The sequence below is a fragment of the Lathamus discolor genome, chromosome 5 (assembly GCF_037157495.1).
Source record: "Lathamus discolor isolate bLatDis1 chromosome 5, bLatDis1.hap1, whole genome shotgun sequence".
Classification (NCBI taxonomy): domain Eukaryota; kingdom Metazoa; phylum Chordata; class Aves; order Psittaciformes; family Psittacidae; genus Lathamus; species Lathamus discolor.
The window spans coordinates 20855517-20874513 of record NC_088888.1 but is presented as its reverse complement, the minus strand read 5'-3'; the positions used below and the strand labels follow the sequence as shown (position 1 = coordinate 20874513).

Here is an 18997-nt window from a genome sequence, read left to right as displayed (position 1 = left end):
GTCCCTGGACTCTCAGCTCTTCTCAGTAACCCTCCATGCACTTTGAAGAAGAGAGATCCCAGGCATTTGCCTGGGGCTCTGGGAGCCGCTTGCCTCATTCCTTCTGAGGAAACAGCTGCAAAGATGCCCTCAAAAACTCATTTGTGAGCTGCATTCCCTCCAAAAGCTTTATCAGCCGGCTCATTTAAAGCAGGTTTTTACAGAGGGATGGGAGAGCTGGACTGGATGTAAGAACTGGATGAATGCCTTTAGCTATCCCAGGCACCATATCCTCAGACTCAAGTCATTCTTCACAAAGTCCTCAGTGAAAGCTTTTTACAGGTGCAAAAACAAACATGCAGGCCACTTTCTCCTTCTCACCATCTCACCTTCCTGGCCCCAGAGTTACTGGGAAGTTACACATAATCTCTGCCTATTTAAGAAGATGCAAATGGCCACCTTTTCCTGCTTCTGTCTGTCTGAGAATTGACTGGAAAGACTAAAAAGCTCCAGAGACTAAAGAATTTATCAAACCAAGGCACAATGACACTGACAATGAAGAACATTGGGAAGAGAAACACAATTTTAATCATCTTCACTTCTTAGGGAAAAACAGAAGGTGAGAAAGTCAAGAATCCTCTCATATAATAGGAAGATTGTGAGAAGGGGGAAGAACCGTTAGAGACCAGTATTAGCACAAAACCAAATGGGCATGAACTGACTACAAACAAATTTAGTTCGGGAATTTGAAGCATACTTCTAAACATCAGAGGATCATGGTACTTGAATGGCTTCCTAATAGGAAGCAACAGAAGCAAAGACGTTTAATTTTGAGAGAGACTGGTAAATTTACAAAGGGTAAATTATCCTGCAGTATAATTTCCTGCAACTACAGAAACACTGTACTCCATGACTCAGGAGATCTCTTTGAGTCTTGCACACCTCATCTTCTGCTGAAGCAAGATAGGATAGATAAATAAATACATAGAATCCAGAGACGAGGAGCAATAAAGCCAGATTATTTAGCAGGGTGAGTCTGCTTTCTTTATTAAGCAAACTGATGGTGTTTTTTTAAGTGGAGTTTGTCCCCCTGTGGGGACTTTGGTATTTTTGGGTGAAAATTCGGATCATAAGGAAGACTGAATCAGGAACAATCTATATATCTATGACCACCTGCAATGAGCAGTATGGAGGTGTAACCTCTCACCTATCATGCAATCATCAGACTAGACTGTGAGAAGTTATATTCACAGACCTGTATCCAGGGGCAAAGCTGTCAAAAGAAACTGTGAAAGGAGGTAGATAAGTGAGAAAATTAAAACAGCAAATAATTGATGAAGAATCCAAGTTAAACAAAGAAGTTTCATTTGACATGTGTGGGTGGGTATAGAAACAATTGCGTCTTTTTCAGACTTGACTGAAGTTTTACTGAAGTCTCAAAACCATTAAAAAGAGTCAGCAGGGAGAAATCTTTTCACATCCTATTTCTATATTAAAAAGTCCAGGATAGTACCACCCTATTCTACACACAGGAGAAAAAGCAAAACACATGAAGCTGAAAAAGCATGAAAAATATAGTACTGTAACATAAGAAGTCATCTGTGAACTCTCCTATAGCACATCAAATATGAGGTATTCATTCATTCCCACAAATGGAGTCAGTGTTGATCTATAAGCTGCAGCTCTGTATTACACATGTTTCATGCATTTAAGCCAGACAAACATTCCCAGGGGATAGAAAGAACCCGCTACAGTGAGTTGTGGGTCTATTTCGGATCACATCACAGCATAACAAATCACAGCCTCAGACACTGGGATAAGGGACTCAATGAACCAAGTAGCATGATAACTTCATAGAATCATAGAATAGTTCATGTATATCCCTTCGACACATGTAGCCATGTGTAGAACCAAATCCCTTCAAACCATACAACTATAGAGCAATGATCACTCTTCTGCCTACATGTATCCATGTATCATTATTCACCCAGATATATATCCTTAAATACATTGTTTACTACATACTGTTGTGCAGTAGTACTATCTAACCCTGTTCACACACGCACAAGACTATTTATCAGTCTTGACCTCTTACATTTGATGGAGCTGAAGAGAACATACATTTTTAATGCAAAAAAGCTCTTTTGGTGCTGGCTTGTTCTGGTTTTTCAGCTGTGCTCCACAAAAGGTGGTCCTTGGAAGTAGTCACTAGACCTATTTAGTAATCCACCAGCTCCCTGTGACCATTGTTCCACAAGAAACTCTGAGTGCTGAGAATGATACAGTGGTTCCCCTGTTCGTCTAGCATATTTTTAGAGTCAAAGTGGTTTATAAATTAAGTAAATATTTTGAAGGGCAAAAATAACAACCCACAATTTAAAGGTTGGATTGGAAAACCAGCCATATTGCAAGTAGCCTTTACTGGAACTCCAGTTCCGAGTCTGATCTTTGCTCCGGTTCCCAAAGAAATATTTTGAAAACATGCAAGGGCATTAAAAAACAGCTTCCTTTAATAAAGCATTTACAGCACACTGTGCAGATTAGCAAAGCTATTTGAAATATGGAAAGGTTCCTATTAACCACCAAGTTAAGATGAGAGACAAGTCTTTCAAGAGAGTTCAAATATTGCTGAGGTATGAGATGCTGTATTTTCCTAAAGAATTTTGCACATTGAATGCCTGGCTGTTAATATCATTTGCTTCTCAGGCTGAGAAACTGAAAATGCAACTCTGAGCTATTTTGACTGTCTGGGCCTTGGGACATGAAAGTAGTCAAAGTAGCAAGCATCAGCTTAAGTCTCCAAACCCTGACAGTCACACTTTCTTTTTCTTTCTCTATTACTCTCAAAGTCAAAGCTCTGCAGTAGGTACCTTCTTCACAGCTAATTAAGGTGTCTTGTAAAGATAAATGAAACAGGGGAAAAAAATAACATGACTGGATTATATATATATTTGCATTTTTAATTTCACCTACCAGTCAGCCACCTTAAACATGACACAGGATGGCTGGCAAGGGCACAACATTATTGACTGAAAGCTAACTCATCATTTGTTTTCAGTGTTTTCTTAAGTGGAAAAAAAAAAGAAAAAAAAATGGTTGTTCAACATGAGTAATTCCCTGACGGGCTTCCAACCCAAACACTGCACAGTATTAGACGACGAAAGAACTGTTAGAGAAGTGAACAAGAAACAGGAAGTGAGAACTACCTTGCCAAGTTTCACTCTATAACCTGAGTAGTATTAAAAAATAGCCAGCACAAAGACTGAAAACCAGCTTCCAGTACAAATTTATACTTTTATAACCAAGTGCTCTATAGACAGAAATAAAAGATTATTTTTTTTCTACTGAATTTGCTTAAAAGACAGTTTAAATCTCAGGGAATAAAAGGACGACATCATATATGCAAACATGAAAATACAAGTTTGTATAATGTTTAAAAACATTTTGTTTGTTTGGATTTTTTTTTGTTTTGTTTTGTTCGTTCATTTGTTTTCTTAAATACAACATCCTGCCAAAACCAGTTTAGTCCGTGCTTAAGTTATTACACATCCTTGCAGGTACTATCACAACCTCTGTACTGCTGTCATACAGTCCCTCTGTTCCACCTCCCACTCTCAAAGGAAGCGGCTGCAGTTCAGTCTTTGACTTATAGATGAGCTTAATGCAAATTAAGCATGCAATTTTCCAAAGTGCCTGTGAATCAGGCAAGGAATGTGGAGCCTAAAACCACAGGACTTGTGTAATGCAAGTGGGGTACTGAAAACCGCATCAGGTGATTGAATGATTCACAGAGCTGGTAATAGTCTACAGTATGCCCTCCCATCAGGTCACTAGGCTGAATCCATTCTGGTTAACCAACAAAACCATTCCCATTTCGTGGCTGCTCATGTGAATTGAATTGATCAAGGCTGTCCTGACAAGTGAGCACGTTTGCCATAGTATTATTTGTCACTTGAAACAAAAACATCACAAGGATTTCTATTGGCATAAACAGATTACAGAATAAGCCATCCCAAATCTACCCAGTCAGGCCCTTGTCAGTAATATGACAACGCTGTCAAAAAAAAAAAAAAAAAAAAAAAGGAGAAATTTAACAGACTTTTAACACAGCTAGAGAGCAGCACTGGGGAAGCCAACTCAGCCATGGCCCAAGGCACCACTTCTTCTGTGGCTGAACAAAGGGACTGTGGTCTTCCAGGGATGTCAGTTTAACAGCTTTCACCCAAACTAAATTAATTTGGCTTTCTTAAAATGAAAACAAAAGAAAACCAACTCATCAGTGAAGCTGTCCAGGATTTCTAAAAGATAATAATCCTTCAGCTTACTGAGATGTGTGGTTAAAAAGAGATGTGGGTGCCAAGAGGTAGCTCAGTTGCCAATGTACCTTTCTATTCATGTAAACCCAGCCTTTTAGCACACACAAATTGCACACGTTTCATCAAATTACTGTCCATTTTACAAAAGTACCAAATTGCCAGAAAAATGGGGTTTTGCTTAACAGAAGATAAAATTGAGCCTTTAGCATGTTTTCTTCAAAAAGTACCCTAACAAAAAAATTATCATTTTGATGCAGACACTGAAGCTTTTAGTTTATTTTGTGTCTGTTTCAGCTGCACTAAGATGTATTAAAAAAAAAAAAAAAAGAAAAACAAAACACGTACCAACTAGGGGAGCAGCGCTGCTAGATTTAGTACTCGCCAACAAGGAGGGTTTGGTCGAAGTGGTGACGGTCAATGGCAGCCTTGGCTGCAGTGACCATGAGATGGTGGAGTTTAGGATCCTGTGTGGGAGGAATAGAATACCTAGCAAAGCCACAGTTCTGGATTTCCGAAGGGCCAACTTTGGCCTCTTCAGTCAACTGCTAAGGGAAGTCTCATGGGAAAGTGTACTAGGCGGTAAAGGGGCTCAAGATAGTTGGTTAGCATTCAAGGACCGCTTCTTCCAAGCTCAGGATCGGAGCGTCCCAATAAGTAGGAAGTCAAGTAAGGGATCTAGGAGACCGGCGTGGTTAAACAAGGAGCTGCTGGGCAAACTCAAGTGGAAAAGGAGAATCTATGGATTATGGAAGGAGGGGCTGGCCGCTTGGGAGGAATATAGGACAGTTGTTAGAGGATGTAGGGAGGCAATTAGGACAGCTAAGGCCTCCTTGGAACTCAATCTTGCTAGTCGGGTTAAAGACAATAGAAAGGGCTTCTTCAAATACATAGCAAATAAAACTAACACAAGAGGCAATATAGGCCCACTGCTGAACGAAGTGGGTACCCTGGAGACAGAGGATATAAAGAAGGCAGAGGTGCCGAATGCCTTCTTTGCCTCTGTCTTTACTCCTGCAGACTCTCCCCGAGGGCCCCGGATTTCTATAGCCCCAGAAGGAGTCAGGACAAAGGAGGAGTTTGCTTTGGTAGATGAGGATTGGGTTAGGGATCAGCTATGCAATCTGGACATCTGTAAATCGATGGGTCCGGATGGAATGCACCCACGGGTGCTGAGGGAGCTGGCGGAGGTCATTGCTAGGCCACTTTCCATCATCTTTGGTAAGTCGTGGGAAACGGGCGAGGTGCCTGAGGATTGGCGGATGGCAAAGGTCACACCAATCTATAAGAAGGGCAAGAAGGAGGACCCGGGTAATTATAGACCGGTCAGCCTTACCTCCATCCCTGGAAAGGTGATGGAACAACTTATTCTTGACTCCATCACTAGGCATATCAAGGATGAGGGGGTCATTAAGAACAGCCAACATGGTTTTATGAGGGGGAAGTCATGTATGACCAACCTTATAGCCTTCTATGAGGAAGTGACTAGGTGGAGGGATGATGGTAGAGCGGTAGATGTAGTTTTTCTTGATTTCAGTAAGGCATTTGATACTGTCTCCCACAGCATCCTCATAGATAAGCTAAGGAAGTGTGGGCTTGACGATCAAGTAGTGAGGTGGATCGAGAACTGGTTGAAAGGAAGAAGGCAGAGAGTTGTGGTCAATGGCGCAGAATCTAGCTGGAGGTCTGTGACTAGTGGAGTTCCTCAGGGGTCGGTGCTGGGACCGGTGCTGTTTAATATTTTCATCAATGACCTGGATGAGGGAACTGAGTGCACCCTCAGCAAGTTTGCTGATGACACAAAACTGGGAGGAGTGGCTGACACACCAGAGGACTGTGCTGCCATTCAGCGAGACCTGGACAGGCTGGAGAGTTGGGCGGGGAGAAACTTGATGAAATTTAACAAGGGCAAGTGTAGAGTCTTGCATCTGGGGAAGAACAACCCCATGTACCAGTACAGGTTGGGGGTTGACCTGCTGGAAAGTAGTGAACGAGAAAGGGACCTGGGGGTCCTGGTGGATAGGAGGATGACCATGAGCCAGCAATGTGCTCTTGTGGCCAAGAAGGCAAATGGCATCTTAGGGTGCATTAGAAAGGGAGTGGTTAGTAGGTCAAGAGAGGTTCTCCTCCCCCTCTACTCAGCCTTGGTGAGGCCGCATCTGGAATATTGTGTCCAGTTCTGGGCCCCTCAATTCAAGAAGGACAGGGAATTGCTTGAAGGAGTGCAGCGCAGAGCCACAAAGATGATTAAGGGAGTGGAACATCTCCCTTATGAGGAGAGGCTGAGGGAGCTGGGTCTCTTTAGCTTGGAGAAGAGGAGACTGAGGGGTGACCTCATCAATGTTTACAAATATGTAAAGGGTAGGTGTCAGGATGATGGAGCTAGGCTTTTTTCAGTGATATCCAGTGATAGGACAAGGGGCAATGGGTGTAAACTGGAGCATAGGAAGTTCCACATTAACATCAGGAAGAACTTCTTTACTGTAAGAGTGACAGAGCACTGGAACAGGTTGCCCAGGGGGGTTGTGGAGTCTCCTACACTGGAGATATTCAAGGCCCGCCTGGACAAGTTCCTGTGTGATGTACTGTAGGTTACCCTGCTCTTGCAGGGGGGTTGGACTAGATGATCTTTTTAGGTCCCTTCCAACCCTTGGGATTCTGTGATTCTGTGATTCTGTGATCATCCATCCTCTGCATCCCTACATCATTCCATCCTGTAGCTGAAAGTGTATAGTAACACCTAGCCTACTGTAAAAGGCCCAAGCTGTCAACATGACAGTCAAGCACCAGTATAGGCATGCACATACATGCACATGCACAATATTTATAAAACTGCTGCTGTAAGGGATTCGGTGTTTATTTGTTTAATTAACTGAAAATGATAACACAAAAGCTTTTCATTTGGCACAAGCTCGGGTTTCATGAACTCCTGGAAAAGATTCTCTTGGAGAAATGAAATTACAGTGTTTCTACATGTACTTTCTGTGGATTTCAAAATAAACACAACTATATGATCATGCCAGTTAGCAGACAGATGTAGGTAAAGTTATAGGTCTTGATACATCTAGAAAGAGCCTGCACAGCTAGACACACAATCTGGCTAGTGCTTCATGTTGGCAAAATGACACAACACCCTGTTAAAGAAAAACAAACCCCAAAATCAAACATGAAACATAAGCAAAAAGAACTGAAAAGGACAGTTGCAAAGGGTGCTCGTAGCCTACCTGGTGCACCTGGATGTTGTGTTATACACCACATGGCATAAAAGTTCATTATTTGATGCTCCTGCTCATCCACATTTCTCACAATGTCAAGTTTCTCAAATAGAACAATGCATGAGGGCAGGAAGCTAAAAGTGATGCAGACTTCAGAACCGGTTTTGCTCTATACTCCACTTTAAAAGTCAACAGTTGCACTGTGAATCAACTACCCTACCACCCCTACCCAAAGGACCATTTGACAGGATGGTAAGCAGCAGCCCTGAGTATAAAACCTAACCTTTCCAATGAAGGCACACAAAAGTGCAGCCCATACTAAATAACAGTGCTGCCAGCTGCCACTGTCTTTTCTTCTCATATGGTACATTTAAAATCCATGGTCTCTTGAATTTATCCAATCATAGAAAAAGAAGGGGGAATCTCAGCAGGGCCTTTTTTAGTCCCTAAGAATCTAGAAATTCCTACCTCTTTTCCCCATTTCATGCTCCAAAACACAGCAACTTGATACATACTTTTGTTCAGTGCTCAGAAGATTATTTCACAGGTTTCAGGGCGTAGCAGAGAACAAAAGGGATTTCACCATTGCTTTGATTTACTGGCTGGCAAGGTCAGTGCAGTATTTAAATTTGATTATTTAATGATATATTAGGTCACTACCATGTTTTTGTAGGTATAATTAAACTGGTGCCTAATTTATTTTTTTTTTTTTTTTACAGCCTTCTTGTTCGTTAATTTTTACATTTAAGAAATAATATTCTCAATAATGGATTGAGATCAAAGGCAGACTGAAGTTTTCCAAGGATTCTGATTAATCTGGTCAAGAAAAGAACTTTGGAACTACAGATAAGAAGAAGGAACAACTCAGTCATCAACTTTCTCAGATACAAGATGACAGCTGTACATATGTGAAGACAGAAAGAAATTAATTCCTTGGAGGATGCTCATGCACACGAGCATTGGCTAATAGTCTGGAGGAGTTGGGACTAGCTGCATACAGGGATGTACTCCACCAAAATTGTTCTTTGGGGAACACATTCCTGCAATAATTCATTTCCATTTCCACCTTCAAGAGCTATTAAGTCTTACTTACTTTTCTTCACCTTCCCTGCAAGTCAACATTTTTTGATGTTGCACAGGACAGCAACTTGAGAGGTAACCACTTATACTGATAAACAGATCTTTTGTGTAATGGAAAATGTGGCAGTCCAAATGACTGCAAAAGTAGAGACAGGCAAATAAATCAGACATAAAAACACATCTATCACTTTTCAGTGTAAAAAATTGTCTATGAAAGCTGTTATCAAAGAACAAGTCAGGTCACTACACTATGAGCACAGTGAGCATTTGATATGAAACTGAAGTTTTAAGTTGGGATTCTGCTTCTGTTACATAAAGCAAAAAGAGGCCTTACATACAACAAAGAATAAGATCACATTCAGCTCAACTATGTGAGTATCACAGGCCTTCATAACCCTTGATGAAGCCAACCTGCACTACATGAAGCCAGAAACTTCCTTAGAGAAACAATTTTGCAGTAGGCTTTATTAAGTAGACTATATAAGATGCTCAAAGATGAATTAACAAGAACCTGAAGTTCTGCAAAACAATGACGAAAAACTAACAACATTAGAAACTGACCTGTCAGTAATTTGTTGAGTAACTATGAGTCTTGCTCTGGCAAGACTCACTCAGAGGGCAGTGTAAGCAGTAAGTCAGTGTTACAAGTAGTAGACAAGCACTTTGATGGCAGGCACAGAATTAATAGTACTGCCAACATCATGAGTTATCTCCTGGCAGGTAGAAAGAACAGTCTCTAATGAAAAAAGCCATTCAAGAAAGCTCCATTTCTTTAACTTGGCATAAATATAAGTGGAGGATTTCTTCACATTTTAAAGATCACACACATGTCATATTAAGCTCATGTTTTGGAGACTCTGCAGGAGTTACCTGCATGGCCTCAGCATCAGCCACAGACAGACTTACAGTTTGGACTCTCAGGTACAAAGTAACTCAAAGAAAAACACTCAGGAGCAAAATAAAATGCATATTGAAGTGAATTTCCAAACAATACAGTAAAAATAGGAACAGACACATCAAACTGTGTCTTCCATTTGTGAAGCAAAGTTTTTAATTTGAAATATCGGCAAGTAGAACTGAACTAAAATCACTTTGCCATATTAAACATGTCATGCAGACATGAAATAGACGGGGAGACATAACTGATAGAGCTTAGCTGAACATCAGTGACAGTGGAGGAGACACACTTCTCAGTAGATAAATTAGCCTTGTAACCAAGACAATCACCTGCTAGGTACAAAACTGTTGCAGGGTGCATAGATGATGACAGCTCTATGATTCTCAATGCACTTGCTCCACTGCCCAGGGGTTCAGCATATCCTGCACAGCACACAGGGGACAGCTAAGTAATCCCAAGTAGTCTGCTAATAGGAAAGTGAAAGAGAGTCCTCAGTAAATTACAGAAGCAGGAGCTGGATATCTGACTAGTGCCTGCTAGTTCAAAGATGAACTAAAGAGGGAAATCTTTCCTCTAATCTAGAAAATAATTTCAAAGGGCCATTGTTACATGGATGTCAAATGAACTATAAGGAGTACAAAGAAATTACTATTTTTATCCTCAAAACCTATTAATATCCCAAAGACGCACTCCCTCATAATAACTGTGTAACTGACTCTTGCAACTAAGACAGTTGACTTCTGCTCACATACTCCACTGATTCAGCAGAGATAGTAGCAGTCTAAACTTTTCAATGAGGTACAATAATTGGGAGTTTGAATGACTGCATTTCGTATGGCCATTCAGTTCTTCTAATCTGCTTTGACCAGCATGTCCATTAAGGACCCAAAACCTGCAAATCTTTCTGCATGTGCTTTGTCAGTTACAGGAATAAAGCCAGACAGAAACACCTTGTTGTTCAAGGCACAACCAGAGCCCTAAGAACAGAAACAAGTTCTGTAGTGGTTGTATCAGACAGGAACTTAACAGCTCTGATCCTTCTCCACTTACAATAGAACTGGACCACTTAAAATAATACTTTCTTTCCTTTCAAAGCCTTTGAAACCTAAGTTCCTACTCCAAGAAGCAGCAGAATATTCTTAGACCCAACAGGGTATGCATAAGCGAATATACACACACAGAGGTAAGGACAGTCTATTCCTGTATTCTCTCTTTTTTATATATGGGTAGAATATGGTACAACTATCAGCCTCTATCAGTACCAGTAGTGGTACTGGGATTTCTGTGAAGAAAGCTGCATGCCTGCCTAAACATGTCCCTTCCCTTTCCCCAAACTACTTCACAATATTCTGTTCAGTCATTAGGGTTTACAGGTTTTACTATTCATCTTATAGATCTCCAACCTCTGCTATATATCTATACTGGATGCAAGGAATATGTTCCCATATCAGATGTCTAACTTGACAGTCAGATCACCTGCAACTTGATCAACTTCTTCATCACCTCCTACACCATTACTAACATTTCTGTCAAGCAATTCCACGCTTTCCTTGCCTTTCTCTATCCATGCTGACCCCACAACACATTCCAGAAAAGATAACAGGGTCATCAGCAGGCTTTAATTTCTAGATCTGATCAACATTATTTAGGATTTTTTTTTCTTTATAATTCAGATAATCTCTTAAAAAAAACAAACAAGCAACCAACCAACCTCCACAACTTAAGGAGACAAAAATTAAAGACATCGACTAACTGGATGCTAATGCTAATGCTGCAGCATTCTGCATGTGTGAACAATTTCTGCTTTAATGATTTAAAATATCGCTACTCAATTTTTGACTTTTTACCACCTCCCCGTTCCAGGGAGAATTATCCCAGGTGCAGCAACGTCGCCCTCTGTCCGGAACAAATAAAATGGCATTTACTGCCTCTGCTAGTCCAGGGCTGCCCGTGTATTTAGTTAAATTTAAACAAACATACACGACACTCGCTCGGCAATATACTTCGGCATCCAGATTTTCACTGATAACAGTTTTAAACAGATTCTTATTCCTGTTGCACACATTCCAATGCGTTTTAAAACTGTAACAGGAGATTTGTTTTCACTCTGGAAAACTAAATGACAAGTCACTTCAAGCTTCTTGAAAGTTTTTTTGTGGGTTCCCCCCTTCTTTAATCCTCTCGTCGAGAAAGTCAATGACAACTCTTAGCAGCTTGCTTTCCCCTCACATACAAAAGCACTTGCTGATTTCCCCTTCCCTACTCCTGCAGCAAAGCGTCAATGTAGAAAGAGGATTTAAAAATAGCACGAACGCTGACAAATCCTCGGGGTTTTTTACACTTTTATTTTGCCTCCATGTTTTCTCAGCTGCTCTGCTTAGAAGACAATTAAAAAAAAAAAAAAAACTGCTGAAAAAAGACAAAAAAACCCATTACAAATTAAGAGACTGGAAAACTGCAGCCCAAGGAGGAAGATGTAACATTAGTTTGACTTACCAATTTTATCCAGCTGTATACTTTCCTACTTGCTTTTTTTTTTTTTTTTTACAGCAGCCGAGCTCAGTGGTCATGAACGTCCACCCCGTGCGAGGGAGCCAGGCGGAGCGCTGACACCCGCGCTAGATACTTCTGAGCGAGTGGAGTCGGGGTGGCTGTGCTGGCAGCTCCTGCTCCTGCTGCTCCTGCTCCTGCTTCTCCTGCTGCTGCTTCTCCTGCTGCTGCTGCCGTGTGCACTTTCTCGGCCCCAGCTCAGGAACTACTTCCCATTCCGCAACCCCACTAGGCGCTATAAGCTTCGGGAGGCAGGGCCGGCCCCTGCTACTGTGCTGCGCTTTCTTAAAGGGACAAGCTCCGGCCGGCCGTGGGTCACCAGGACTGCCCGGGCCGGCGCCTGGAGCGGGGGGGGGGGGGTGGTAATTGGTCTCTCCAGCCCGGGCGTAACCACTGCAGGATGGGCTTGGCTCCTACGAGCCTTGGCAACAGGGGCAACTCTCCTCTATAGAGTTTTCATTAAAGGCTCCCAGGTGTTGCACTGGTTTTGGTTTTACTTTTTTATTCTAGTTCTGCTCCTTCGCACCCTCTGCGGCTAGGCGGGAATCACGGCGCCGCGGAAGAGACGGCAGCAGCAGGAGCGGCCGCATTTTTCCCTGGACCGCGGGTGCGGGGCCCCTTGTGGGGCTTGGTGCATCCCCTCCCGCCCTGTGCCCCGTGCCGCACGATGTGGCACCGCTGCCTTCCCACAGCCCACGGCGGTACCAGGGTCAGGGATATCCCCTGGCAATCCGGGTCACTGAGACCTTAATGGATTTTATTCCCTGTAATGGAGAGGGTCTGACTTAACTGAATAAAAAGCCCTCATTTCCCAGTTTTTCCTCTTCAGTCATTCTTTGGATAGCTTTAATCCCGTGTAAACCTCTGTTTCCAGACTGTTTTCTGACTTTTGCCTGACTCATGTGCTGCTGTCTGCATTGGAAGAAACCACATTTTATGTCAAACAGTAATGCTGAAATTTGGAGATAGTAACACCATCTGCTTTTTTAACTCATGGAAATATATGGTTTGCTCTCTGTATGTGAAAGTCATTTGTTTTCATTACAATAACTGAACTCTCATGATGACAACACCAATCAACACATATCACAAGTCATGTGTATACACAACTATGTATATATTTAATGGCACAACCAGAGAAAGCAAGTTACAGGGGAAAGATACTGCCTTCAAACTGGCAGGGCAAACCAAACAAGATGAGACCAAGCCACCACTGTCCTGTCTTCTCTGCCTTCACATACACACGCCAGTGCACAGAATGGGTGCAAATGCTAGCAAGCTATAATGTCCTTCAGCTTCTTTGTTCCTTTGGTAGAACATGGGTACAAACCAGAAGCTGAATCCAGCCCTTCTGATGCTAATGGTCCTTCACAAGCTGGCTCAGTAGCTACCTGCTAACTGCCAGCATGTATACATTTTACCCTGTAAGCTAAGTAGCCATTTAGCCACATTACCGAATTATAATATTCAGCATTATTAACCTTGTATTAAACCACAGGGACCCATAAGTGTTCCTCTAGCATGAGCTGTACTGTGCTTCTGCCTTTCTCAGCATAAAGCCTGGGAAAGTTTTCTATGATTTACACATAGAAGCTATATGTGATGCACAGTAGAAGAGATCTTCTAAATTACATCAATCCTTCCTTCTGTTCACATGTTTCCATTGGTCTATTACTCCTCACTTTCCACTTACATCTCTGCTTACTACTTTTTTCATCTTATCCTCCAAGTCCCTGTCCCTTTATTCCTTGTTTGCCCCTTCTGCATGCCAGGTACTTCTGCAGCTGATCTCCATTTTTTGAGCTTCTCCTATCATTCTTGGTCCTCCCATTTTGCCACCATCCTCTCAGTTTCTCATTGGAAGAGGAAAGAAGAGCTAAAAGAAGAGGTGAGAATGATTAACCAGTTCCTTCTCTTGCTTCCCTCTCCTTCCTCCAGCCAAGATTCTGGAGCCAAAGACCTGTATCAATCCCTAGAAATTAACTAACCTGCAGCAGCAGGCCAAGGGAAAAGGGTTAGGTAGGCTCACATTACTGACACTATCTCCCTTCTCACCTTAGCACACTGTACCATTTATTATGATACAGTGTAACCAAGATAAATAGCTCTTGTCCATTAGTTAAAAGTTAAAAGAATGTTCATCTTTAAGACAAAGCTGATCATCCATTTGATACCTCAGCTAAGGTTATTCTGGTATGCTCAAAACAGTCAATCTACAAGAAAACAGGGTAAGGTGCTACAGTGGATGGGGAAGTGAATGGCAAAGACACCAATAATGGAGAGAAATGGGGACTTGGGGGAGCTAAAGCCATGCTCCATTGCTCCACGTACACAAAACAAGAACATGCAGAATACCAAAATATGCCCAGCAGGAAACAGGCTTGTGCCACTGGACCAGAATGATCTAACCACCATAAATGTTAAGGTGAAAAAAGAGTATCTGCTGTTCCTTACATATGTTGCTCCTTACTCTGTTTATAATCCCTTGTGAAAGCTGCACACACACCAACCCCCACCACCCCCCTGCAACATCTGGATGTTCCATTGACAGTGCACTGTCTAACGGTTACAGCACAACTCCTGGTTTCTATTACTGGCTGTAGGAGAAATGTGTGGTATATTAAATAAAATAAAGGACATAGAAATTGAGTTCTGCTGCATGCTTCGATATTTAGTCAGCAGTAAATGAAACTAGATAAATCACTGATTCTTTCTATGACTCCCCAATAACAAAAAAAGTCCATTAAACTGTGGTGTTATATAATTGAATACTTGTATTAGTAACAGCTTGGGCCAAAAGATGACAGATAAGCCAGCTTTTTATTATTAAATACTGCAATGCAGATACCTCAGTGAAAACTGGGAAGTGTTGTAGTTTGCAAAAATGTTTGATTCTGCAGAGCAATCCCCTTGCACAAGAGGTGACATTTAATAGGAGCTATTTTCGTGTCTTAGCTTATGTGGGGCAGCAAACCAGAAGTCATTTCAAAGCTACCAAGAAAGATAAAAGGTATATTTCTCTTTCTGGACAGCGTATTACGTAAGGTCTACATCCCAAGACAGCATAAACGTACCCACAAAGGCAGCTCCTTCTGAGTTTGGGATTAAGGCCATTAAAGAAATCACCTGCTTATTTCTACAAGCATTTTTAGGCTATGATGACCAAGGTCAAGGCCAAAAAGCTACAGTATTATTGGTGTATAAGGGTGCCTATTATTAAACAGTGAAAAGACAAGGGGAAAGGCACATACAAAACCAAATAGAGTTTTTGCTACTCAAAACCAGATTCCTTATAGAATGCAGAAGCAAAAGCTTCTGTGAGATGTTGCTCCACCTCTGGAGATACAAACTGTTTGTTAGATCCCTTGTCAAAACAATAGGACACGGGTATATTAATCTAACAACAAAACTGCCCATTGTGAGAGGAATCCCAGTGCCAGGCTGCCTGCTCCATCTGACAATGAGATTAAACACCACAGCCCTGTGAACTCGGCTGCATGCCTTGCCTGACACCACCACCCAGGGCAGCTATAGCTTTTGCAGCTCAGTCACCACAGGCTACAGAGCTAGCAAGACTTTCACAGCCTCCTTACAGAGATTGTTTCTGCATGTCTCCCAGTCTGAAATACCACACAATGCTTTGAGCATCTCTTGAGTCTGACATGCAAAGCAGTATTACCACTATATACTAACATTATCTTTACTTATCACTATCTTTACATATCAAAGAGCCACAAGAAATTCTGTCGCCTGTTGCTGAGGGACTGAAATGAGGCATATATGGTCAATTCAACACTGACATGCATATACGTTCCTTTAGGTAATATAATTCTTCTAAAATTATTTTTATCTTTGGGCTCAAACCACACCATCAGATCTAAGGGCTAGATTCCACTCCCACTGACTTCCTGATGAAGAAGGATGAAAATATACTCCATTTCAGGGATATGAAAATTCCAGACTAAAACTTTTCAATCCTTACCCACATCTTTCATGTGTTAGTACTGCAGCTTGAGAACTTGCTTTGAACTTTAAAAATGTAGGGATCTGGACAATGCTCATCTGAAATAATGTTCATTATTAATTAAAAATTAAAACTATTAGTGCCACAAGATTGTTTTCCACCTGATGAATCACAATGTGTGTACATACCTGCATGTGAGTGTACGCATTTATACATGTGCATGCATGCAGATGTTTGAGTGAAACTGCAGCAAAATTTACTGTTGTTGAGGTTAGCTTGCATCTGATGTATTGCTGGTGTACTTTTTCTGCAGCACTCCTGACACCTTGGAAAAATGGTTTAGTTAGCTGCCACTACAAACCCAGTACAAACATTTATTTTTAGTGGGTTTATTTTCTCAATAAAAAAAAAAACCTAAAAATAAAAAAAAATGGTTGAAAGAAAATTAATTTGTTCCTTAAACTTAAGCCTTATCAGGTCTGTAGGATTCGTGCAGGTAATGAAAGTTATAGCCTTCAACATGCAGATACCATTCCTCAGCAATGCCTTCAATCAATATACTAGCTATCAAACTACTTCTAACAATTGTTTTTAAATTAAAAGTTTTGTTTTCCATATTATAAAATGTCCATGCCACAGAACTTAGTCAACTACAACTATATTAAAATCTGTATCCATCATAATGAGATGTAAGATGTTAGTCTGGACTATCCTGGAGATGGTAGATTCCAATTTCATCCTTTCCCCTGTGTTTTTCCTGTATACAGCTGCTTCTCTTTCATTGGCTTCCAAAGCCCATTATAACCCTTTCTCCTGTATTGGTCAAGATTTAGTGAGTGGTCTGCACAGATTGTTTGCTGACAAGGGAACACACAAGCCTGAAAGAAAAGCCACCAGTATTTGCTGCAACTCAGACAACAGCTATGGAAAGAGGAAAAAGGCATTTGCTATTCAGAAAGGAGAAAAGGTTTACAAGCTGTTGGAATGCAAAAGTTAGAGATTACTCCAACTGAAGGAAAAAAAGAAAAAATTGTGGAAATTCTATAGGAATTGTCCCATTTCTCCCTTTAGCTTTGGTTAGTATTTTTCAAACATCTTGAAAGTACAACTATGTTTTCAGATAACAGCCCAGCTCAAACCCAGATCCCTGAAGGCAAAGGACACAGAATCAACCAGAATTAGATTAACTTTCCTGCCACTAAAACATCGATCGTCTGCCGGCAATTAAAGGTAGCTGGCAGTCTCTGACTACTCTAAACATTTGTAGCCAGCAACTTCACTGTAACTTCATTTGGCTGCCTTGAAGAAACTTGGGTTGTGTTCACACCTAACACCTTATGAATGTTTTGAACCTATTCACGATACTTTCTCAGGGATAATAGACCAGTTTTTAGGAAAAAGAAAAAAAAAAAAACCAACAAAAAACCATGTCAGCTGAACTTCTTTCAGTTTCTTTCTGCTTTTCAGTTAGTTAAACAGACGGCACTGATTCGTAAAATGGAGTCCTCTGCTTTCCCCATCACTTCCTTCTGTGTATATCTTCTTATATTCAGAAGGAATCGTTGAAAGATATAACAAAAACCAACCAACAAAAAACTATGTTCCAGCAAATGGTCACCTTACAGAAAGGTGCAGTATGCAGACAGATGATCTGTAGCACAAACATTAGTAACCACATGTTCTTGGCTAGATCTACTAAATATCTGAACTAGGGAGGGCTGGAGTGGACTTGTCCCTAGGCAGCTGTTCCAAAAAAAGTCTGTATAATGATATTCTTCAACATTTTTCATTTCAAGGATTTTTCCTCCTTTTTGCAAAAAAACCAAAGACCACCTTGGGCTGCACTGTAACATAGGATTTCACTAATAATAATTTTAAAATTAGGTTGGGATCTAAATGGTCTGGGGAGATTTTTCCTTTTATTTCCCTGATTTATGTGCATGGATTTGTTTAGCTGCATGGTGAGGAGCGGCATGTGGGCTTTTAAAGTTCTGGAAGTGTTTAAGGAATGCTTGATTTTGTACTGACCATCATTTAATTAGCAATGATCTAAATCAGCATGCTTTGTTCCAACCAAGAGTAGGTTATTAATACAGTCAATTCCTAGTCTTTAGCTATGAATGCACAGACCTCAGTGACTTCCAGGAAAATCAAAGCAATGCCTATACAAAGGAAGAGGGAAAGGCAAAGGGAAAGGCTCATTTCCCCTTCTTACTCTGATACAGTCTAGGCTAGATCTTTTACTCTGGTTGACTTCTGGTTAGCACAAAAACAGAATGAAGAAGTAATGGCAGTTTTTAAACTGCCCTTGTGACTCTGTGGTCTATAAGCTGCTGAAGGTATGTTAAGACTGATACCAACTTAGAACAGCCTTGGGGTTTTGTAAATGAATCTTGGCTATCATGGATACTGAAACAGCTGCTTAGCAGGCAGGGAGCTCCAGCTAAATATTTACTTCTTTACAGTACTGGTTATAGAGCTATCATTCTATTCCTATTCTACCCACTTGCTTCAAAAGTGACTTCAAGGTTGCCAGTTCTGCATGCTTCTTTCTGAGTGCTTTGTAACATCTCCGTGGAAAAAAAATAGCTGGAACAACAAGCCCTGGCTGTATCTGTGATGCTGGGCAGGGGACGATGTTTGCTTACTGTGTATTCTTTGCAGAAGAGCTAGAAGGATTAGTTACAGTTGGTGTGGCTTGCTAAACTCTGATTATTCATGTCCTCTGAAGTTTACATGCAAACTAATTAGCAGCACTGATCTCTTAGTTAAAAACTGAAATCAATTAGGAAGAGAGCTGACCCTATTATAGCAATTAATTGCAAATGACATTTAGCTTTGGTACTTGATAGCCAAGCTCTTTACTCTGGCTTTTAGGGCTTTGGTGTTTTGTGGTTGTAGTTTTTTTCCCCTCCATTACACCACTGTTAACCCACTCTGATTTTAATTAAGACATAACTTCCATCACACAGAATGTTTCCTATTTTGTGACACATGC

The 18997-nt window shown here is 41.1% G+C and overlaps 1 protein-coding gene across 4 annotated transcripts in view; it reads right to left on the bottom strand.

The window, feature by feature from the left end:
- The window catches only part of DAAM2 (dishevelled associated activator of morphogenesis 2), a 199882-nt gene that overhangs the window by 163269 nt on the left and 17616 nt on the right, over positions 1-18997 (bottom strand). For 3 of the 4 annotated variants that reach the window (XM_065680032.1, XM_065680031.1, XM_065680034.1), the window contains exon 1: positions 11982-12268. The exons of the other annotated variant lie outside the window; for it this stretch is intronic. The gene's annotated coding sequence lies outside the window, so the exon portion shown is untranslated. Of the gene's footprint in view, positions 1-11981; positions 12269-18997 lie in introns of those variants that run through there. 4 annotated transcript variants of the gene reach the window in all.